Raw genomic sequence first — 9085 nt, 5'->3', positions numbered from 1 at the left:
GTGTGCATGTGTAATATGCCCAAACACACACACACCCGCTAGACACTAATAGATAAGTATATACACAGGAGAAATGTCTCATTATATTATGTTTACATTGCTATGTACTTTAACAATGTAGTCTTTGATCTAAATGTTCGTATTGTTTGCATGTGTATATATTTAATAATTCATTATTTGCATCCATGGAGCCCTAGGGCCTGCCTAGATAGCACAGCCCTAGCTGAATGAGTTGCATGTTGAATGTCCATGTTTCAGTAATTAGTGCTAGGGACATAAATGACTTGAAACAAGCGAGGACATTTACTAATGACCCCAACACTCACCTGCATTCTACTGTTTGGTCACCGAATGTAAAGATCAATGCAGGGCACATTATCGGTGTGATAGTGTCAACAGATAAATGGTGGAGGCAGATACACATGGAGCAGTGAAAGGGGACACATGCTGACTGTGTTCTTTTCATTCTTACTCTTCTTTTTCCCATTGTTTTGTAAAGTGACGTTATGAAAAGCTGCATGTGTCATTTCATACATGTGCTCTTCCATTCCTAGTGAACTTTCACAGGGGCTGGTCACTGATTGTGTAATGCCCTCCATACACACTGTTTACCGGAGGATGACATACCTAAGTATAGGCATGAAGTCAAACATTAATCCGGTCTTGCTATGACCCTGGCTTCAATATGTTACCTTTTACTAGCATGCATTGAGATTGAAGGACACGCTGGGAATATTAGTGTACATGTTTCCAGGTGACCACCTTGTGATAGAGAGGCTTTTACAGCTAAGTGTGAAAGTTTACATTGTGATGCCACTTTAAAAATAATGAATGTACATTTACAATGCTGTCAACAGACTTTAAACCTTGAAAACAGACTTTAAAAATAATCTATACTGACTTAGCGAGATATACCTTGTATCAATAAGTTATGAAGGTATTAGGGTTACGCTGGAAAACCTAGATTGTTTATATCAGTTACACGTTTATATGTTTTATATCAATTACAAGTTGATATAAGTTACAAGTTGCAAATAGTCCTTGGCATCTTTGGCTCTTACAAAAATCTTGGGTACTAGTCTTACTCTGGAATATAAAATTGCAACTATTGTGTTAAAAATAAAGATACTTGGAAACTATTTATTAAAACTTCATAAAAAAAGACACATATGATATGATATGATATTGTATAATAAACTCTTCATATGCCCACACAAGTTATACGGATCTCTTTAGATTTGATATCCTATTTCTTAAAATAAAATGTGTACTGACCGTGTAACAGCTAACTGAGAAATAAGTATATACAAGTATAACTAAGTATATAATATTATATGATATGGAATCATCTGTGAAATTCATACTATTGAAATGGTGAATTTATAGTCTTGCTGACATGACACAGTATTTCTTATTTGTCATTTGATATATTTTATATGTGTCATTCTGTATGATCCATAATTAAATACATTAAACATGCATTGACATACCTACACAAAAGTTATTAAAAAGGTAATACACATTACTGAAAAGTAATAAACGTTGATAAAACTAGGAAAACGAGTGGACTATACTTCTGAGTAACCTGTGCTTGTGGATGTAGACATATTGATACATATACAGGCAGTGAGGACTACAGGCTCAGGGTGGCTGATTTAAACACAATATATTGCATTAAAATGGAATTAATTATATATGACATCGAGATTACACGGCTCATGTTCCCCCTTCATAATTGAAGCTGAGATTGTACTATTCTATTATTTTGTGTCTGTTTTTGTGTATATTGTCCCAAGCAAACTATTTATTTAAATATTCAGAAAGTTCGTATGAGGCTCCATAGTACTACTCATGTTTGGAATTCGAATATATATACGTTTAATATGAATTTCTTTGTTTCTAAAAGCGCTCTTCCCTTCTCTCCTTTATTTCTTACAAGCAAGGCTCCTTCATTTAAATGCTATATCTCAATTAACCGAAGCAAGAAATCGCTTGAATGCATCTAGAGTGATTTTCCTCTCTCTGCTTCCATACAATAAATATACCTCTGCATTGTTGCCTGCTAGTTTTCTCTCTCTGGGGGAGAAAAGTGTGTCTAATTTAGCATAACTAGTGAGGTCCTAAACAGCTTGAAGTGTCCCAACAGGTCTGCACAAAAAGACTTGTGTGACACGGCTCCAGCCCGGGGAGTGTGTGTGTGTGAAAGTTGCAGGCTACATTAACCCTTCAGCCGGGTCCTGGGAGTCTGAAATGGAGAGCTCTATTGTAAGATCCCAGGCTATTCTAGGCTCAGGTTGGTGTGAAAGAGACGAGGAGGTCACTTGAAGTCTCCTTTTATCTGCTCCCATTTTCTCTCTGGATCAGCAACTCTGAATAGACACCATCTAATCGCTCTTAATAGGAAAAAAAGTCTGCCTCTAAACTCAAATGCCCCATTCTTTATAGGGTGCAAATGCATCTACACAGGGGCTCAAAGCAATTTAAAAATTCCTTATTGCAGTTCATTAGACTTAAAAAGAAAATCTATCACTCTATCCTTCTATCTATCTATCTATCTATCTATCTATTTCCTATACTTTCTTTCTTTCTTTCTTTCTTTCTTTCTTTCTTTCTTTCTTTCTTTCTTTCTTTCTTTCTTTCTTTCTTTCTTTCTTTCTTTCTTTCTTTCTTTCTTTCTTTCTTTCTTTCTTTCTTTCTTTCTTTCTTTCTTTCTCCTATAATCTATCTATCCATCTACACATGGGCTCAAAGCAATTTAAAAATACCTTATTGAAGTTCATTATACTTAAAAAGAAAATCTTTCTTTCTTTCTTTCTTTCTTTCTTTCTTTCTTTCTTTCTTTCTTTCTTTCTTTTCATCTACACATGGGCTCAAGGCAATTTAAAAATTCCTTATTGAAGTCCATTAGACTTAAAAAGAAAATCTATCTATCTATCTATCTATCTATCTATCTATCTATCTATCTATCTATCTATCTATCTAATAGATAGAATCTATCTATTACGCTTACATGTATACTTTGTTTTCCATTGAAGTTTCTACAACTTGTTTATATTGTATATTATTTTAATGATATAAATGCACAATATACATAAATTAATAGTTTGACACCATATAAAAAAAATGATAAAAGCCCCATCCCTATTTTTGATTCAGTAAATATTTTATTGTAGGAAAGCACAGAGTCAATCCCTAGATCCGCAGAGTTCCAATGCCCTTTTCTTCTATCTGGGCACACATAGCGCACCCCTATACTGGAGTGATGTTAGGACTCTCACTCACCCCAACTGACCAGACACAGAAAAAAAAAAATGCTGATTGTATTTTTCTCTCTGTTTTTTTTTAGGTTCACAAGTTGATGCTAAAAGCTGCCATGCTGCCCCCAAAGCTTGGGCTACAGCCGCTATCAGGTCCGTGGTGGAAGGCAGTAACATTCCTTGAAGTGAATACTTTGTTACTAAGGTGACAATCCTCCCTCAGCTTTCCAAGAACCTTTAATTCACTATATATGTATTTTAATCCCGCGGGATAGCTGTGCCTAGGAACCATTGCTAAGAGATGACAATTGTCTATCCTGACCCTGGCAGGGATGTACAATATTCACTCAGCTCTGAATTGAATGGGATTGGTTTGAATTTTAGGAGAAACTAATCTTGATTTCTGGGTGATTTTTGCACTGCTGATAATCTTCTCACTCTTTCTATTATTTGTAGAAGTTGATAAATACATAAAGTTACTTTGGAATAGTTTGTTGCAGGGAATCAGGTTGTTACATTCTTAGACAACATTTTACGAAGTGAAATTCGAGGGTTTTATTTTTGCCTTCACATTACAGAACAGAAACCACAAAATACGACGTTTTAACGTCGGCTCGGCCAATAATGTTGGAGTTTTTAGCTGGGGTACCACAAGTCTCCCCACCAGCCCTCATCACTTCTGTTCCATGTGATAACCTGTTGTTTATGTAAATGGTCACATTAGCCTCAAAGCAGCTAGTTGGGTGTAGTAGTTTAGCAGGACTAATTGGAGACAATGGAGATAAAATGACTTTTCCAATTAACTGCTGGTTGGAGTTTACTTAGAGGGACTGTCAGCCGAGGCGATGGGTAATTGCTTTATTGCTCGCAAAACTATCATCCACTTAGAACATATGTGCTAATTATTCCGGCGCTACAAATCTATTAGCCCATATAATGTATATGGTCCTTGCAGGCAGGAAACCCATCACAGCGTACGCCTGAGAATACGCCATCACAGCCTGAGAATGGAGTCACAGGGGCTTAGTGGATAGGGCGAAGAGAGCACGCTGTATCCCATAGCAACCGAACAACACTCATCTCTCATTGTTCTCACGTGATGAATGCGACCTGATTGGCTGCTGTGGGTAACAGGCAGTACATTCTTCCTTAGAATGCACGTTTCAAACACACGTTGGGCAGAGATTGAAATGATGGAGCCAAAGTGAAACAATTGCCTATAGCAACCAATACTAAGACTTATTTCAGCTGTTCTCCAGTTTTCCTATTCCACTCCTATACTTCTGTTTATAAATTGCTCCCTTAATGTGTTTCTTTCTTATACTGCTTCCTTCCATATCATGCAATGAAAGAAATACATGTTACCATTTAACCCTCTCATTCCAGGCACCACAGTACTCATCTGGGACAAACTCTAGTAGTGATTAGACTCTGCTCACAAAGATCTGTGTAGAAGTCCACCTACAGATGTTTTCCTGCTGGGGTTAAGCCTTGCTTTGCGCTCTGGGCGCAGTTTTGCGATCTGAAGTTAGTTTCTGTGTCTCTTCACTCTGAACCGACTCCTTATTTTTAAATAAACACTGACATTCCAGGGAAAGTTGAGGCTTTGCAGAGGGATCTGACGTCATAAGAACACTTGTGTGCACAGCCTGTCGTCTAACGTACAGCTCTCCTCACCCTGTGCGCTGTAAGGAGTCCCCCTGCTTGCCACATGGCAATGCACATGAAGGGATCTCACGCCTATGTGATTCCCAGGCGGACAGGTGCAGAGACAAGGGCAGACTGCTCAGGTGTCTCCATCACACAGGGGGGAGAAGGGGAGCATATTGCCAGCTAACTGTGACCTCCTTATTCTTCAGTTACACCTGCTCTACTAAAACTGAAATGATATGGTGCTATATGCCCTCCAGAGTACAGTCCTGTTCATCATATCTAGGGATACAGTGGGCATATATGATTTTATGTGTATAATCACTTGGTTGGGCATGCTGGGTTATGTAGTACCACAACATCTGGCTGGTGACGGCTCTGCTTTTCAATGTTTTCTAGATTTGTTTTAGCAACTTTTAAAACTCAAAACTCAAAACTCTTACAGCAGAACTGCAAGTAAAATTTTTATTTTATCCCCACACTGCAAGGGTAAAGTGCTAGCCTGTGTCTAGGTTCAAAAATAAAAAAGTTATACTCACCCGATCCTCCAAACCAGCTTGCTCTTAGACCAGTCCCTTCCACCTCATTCCCCCTCCACTGCAGCGGTCTAAGTTCCTTTGAGTCATCTTGTTCTATACACGTTGTATAGGACATGAGGATGCTGAGGGACATACCATCGCAGCAGCGGAGAGGAGGAGACAGCCAGGAGGGTGTGCTGTCACAGCCGGTCGGCTCAGAGGATCGGGTGAGTATAACTTTTTTATTTTTGAACCTAGACACAAATGCAAGGGTTCATAAAATTTTTTAGCAAGAGTTCTGCTGTAAGCCATATGTATACGGCCCTAAAAATAATGCAATGCGCACTGGGGGGAATTTATCAAAACTGCAGCAGACATAATCCTAAGCAGTTGCACATAGCAAGCAGCTTCTATCTTTAATTTTTAAAGCTTAACTGAACAAACTGAAGAGAGAAGCTGATTGGTTACTATGTGCAACTGCTCCAGATTCCGGCTTCTCTGGTTTTGATGGATCGGAATGTAGGTGTATTGTTTTCAAAGGGGCTAACATGCAGGTGGGTGACATGTGCTGCGTTCAGATCTGTAATGCAAAACTGAAAATTCTGTGTCAGAGTGCATACATTTTATGTGCGTGCCATGCGTTTTAGATGTCCAAACAAGAAAATGACATTGAAAACAGATCAGGAGGAATGGAGCGAGAATTTTACACATCTAAACGCAAACATGATGATCATTTCTTCCAGAAATGTTTTGCCAGAAAAAATGTCTTACGGCCGTGTGTATGTTGTCTTAAAGTGATGCAGAGGAACGTGGCTGGTTTCCCGAAATTATAATAATTTGAAAATAATTTTAGTCTGTTTAATCTTTTGACTTTTTACTCTCTTTCAGTACAAAGATGTGAAAATCCCAAATGACATCACAGACCACTGAAATGCTCTGACAATACAAAGTACGTGGAATCTTTTTAAGATCATTTTATTGTTGGCTGAAGGAAACCAAAATGAAATCCAAATGATTTCAAATGAATGCATGCTGTATCACTGTGCCTACATGTTTCTATGACATATTGAGCAATTTATCATTATCTAGAAGTGCAATAAAATGCATGTGCAATTCCTAAAGTGAACCTGATTTGTATTTCCAAGATATGGATGTGCAGAAACTTTGTGCTGCCTGCAAGTTCATGGGTTAAGATGGCCATACGCATTACAGACAAACCTAAACAATGCATTTCTTTTGTATCCAGCCAGGCAGGCCCTCACGCTGAATAGTTGTTGGTAGATCTAAAGCAGGTTGTTTAATTAGACTGTACATTGTGTGGTCAGCTTTTGTCTCCAAGCCAATCACTGTGTCTCTGTGGAGCTCCTTGAATTCTAGGTGCAAACTGTCTCTAAAATCCCAAGGTGCTCAACAGGGACCCAGCCATTTGAGATTTAGCTCTGCCCCTCCTGTCCCTTGGAAGGGGTACTGACAAATGCCAGAGCCTTTACAGAGGATCGGACAGCTGCATGACAGAGGAAGGGGTGGGGCTTGATCTTGATTTGAGCAAAAGTCAAGACCCCATGTGGAGTCTGGACGTAGAATTCAAGGGGCTCCACAACGATTGATTTAAAGATGAACAAAGGTACTTGCTGGCAGCACAAGTTATCTGCACTTAGTTGTCTGTCTAGGGTCAAAAATAAAAAAGTGGTACTCATCCCATCCTTTGAGCTGGCTTGCTCTTAGGCCCCGTTCACATTGAGCGATTTATTGCACGGTAATTCCCGCGATATCGCGGCAATTTACCGCGCGATATCGCTCTCCAATGCTTCTCAATGGGGCAAAGGGTCCTGCTGTCGCGGGTGGTGCATCGTTACAGCAGGACCCTTTTTGGAGTGGATTTAGCCGCGATTCAAGCTTGCTCAATGCAAGCATTTGCGCGATATCGCGCGACAAATCGTGCAAAATGCAAATCGCGCGACAAACGCGCGATTTAGGAACCGCTCAATGTGAACAGGGCCTTAGACTGCTCCCTGGAGCCCCTCTCACCCTTTGCTGCAGAGGTCTAAGGTCCCTTAGTCATCATGTTCTATACACACCATCACTGCAGCGGAGGAGGAGACAGGCTGCAGGGAGCACTGTCACAGCCATCCAGCTTGGAGGTCTGGTAAATATAACTTTTTTGACCCCAGGCAGAAAATTAGCACTTAACCCTTGCAGTGTGGGGGTAGCCCCACTGGAAGGGTCAGGAATTTTTTTACCCAAAGTTGTTCTTGAAAGTGATGTCATATTTACACTTACACAAATCTGTCACATGTGAGATCACAATACTGTAGTACAAACTGGAACGGTATAAAAATAGTTGTTTAGTTCATCCCATTGCAGTGACTCGAATCAAAGCACCATATTGCAGTGGAGTTAGGAGTACTGAGCTCTGCTGGATACTCCATGTTAATATTTAAATTGCTGGAGCCGACAGCATATATGACGTCACTATGTAACCTATAAGTACAACAGCATACAAATGAATTTTGTCATAGTTGTTGGTGTCATTACTAGTTCTATTAAACAGATCTGTCCACCACTCTCAGCCATTATAAAAACATATAACAGTTGCTCCAATAATAATCTGGGTTAGTCAGGTCATTGCTCCTGAAATATGAGTTTTAAGTGGAGATGGAGTTTAACTCTGACATTCACTGACTCTTTGAATACCTATTATCTCAGTCAGTGAATTGCTGTCTTGGAGATAGATTCCCCTTTAAACATTTTTTATTAAATCACAGCCACAGCAAAAGGATGATAACATTTCATATTAATAGTTCCCAAAACATACATTGAACTTCATCTGTATACCTGCCAAATGTGATAGTAGTCCAATTATTTTCTGGGGCAAATTATTTTATGGGTGAAAATAATGCAAAGTACAATTGTAAGCTGTAAAAAGAAGTAAAACATTAAGATGAATATAGTCAGATTAATTGAACAATGCATCATGATTGGTTGCTATGGGCTGCTGCACTTTCCATACTACAATTGCATGTTCCACTCTCCTACTGAATAAGCTGGTGGAGGTAGGAATTTGCTAAAGCACATCTTCTTACTTGCTCGGAGAACCTGTCTTTGCTTCAAAAAGTGGATTTAGGGAATGTTATTAAAAAGAGTGAAAGTTTCCAACCAATCAGAACCTTAAGGAAATCTTGGGAGGTTGAAGGTGCAGCAGTTCTGTAATGCATTAAAGTAAAAGATATGTTTCTGCTAGGGATGTTCAGATACCAAGTACCGTACTCGGTACGAGGACAGATTCAGGTACAGATACTTTTCCAGCTCCAAGACTACACTAGAGAAAAATTCAAAAGTTAGGAGGCAGCTGTCATTTTGTAAGGAGCACACGGAGCTCCTGGGATTTGTACATCTCTGTTTTAATGTATGATTTGTTTTTAATAAATATATATAAGTGATGCACCGATACCATTTTTTCAAGTACAAGTACTGATACTTGTACAAGTACTCACAGATGCAAGTACTGATAAATTTTTGTTTATTGTCATGTGACAGTTTTTCTAAACCAATACAGACTAATGATTTCAGGACAGTGATGGAGCGCCAGAGCCCGGTCCCAGCTGCAACCGCTGCGACCCTGATAGTTCTCATGAAAATGCCAAATATCTGAACTGGTAT

Source organism: Nanorana parkeri, unplaced genomic scaffold (genome assembly GCF_000935625.1).
Source record: "Nanorana parkeri isolate BGI_ZX_2015 unplaced genomic scaffold, ASM93562v1 scaffold2009, whole genome shotgun sequence".
Taxonomy (NCBI): Eukaryota; Metazoa; Chordata; class Amphibia; order Anura; family Dicroglossidae; genus Nanorana; species Nanorana parkeri.
The sequence above is the reverse complement of the archived record's forward strand: the minus strand, read 5'-3'. Positions refer to the sequence as shown.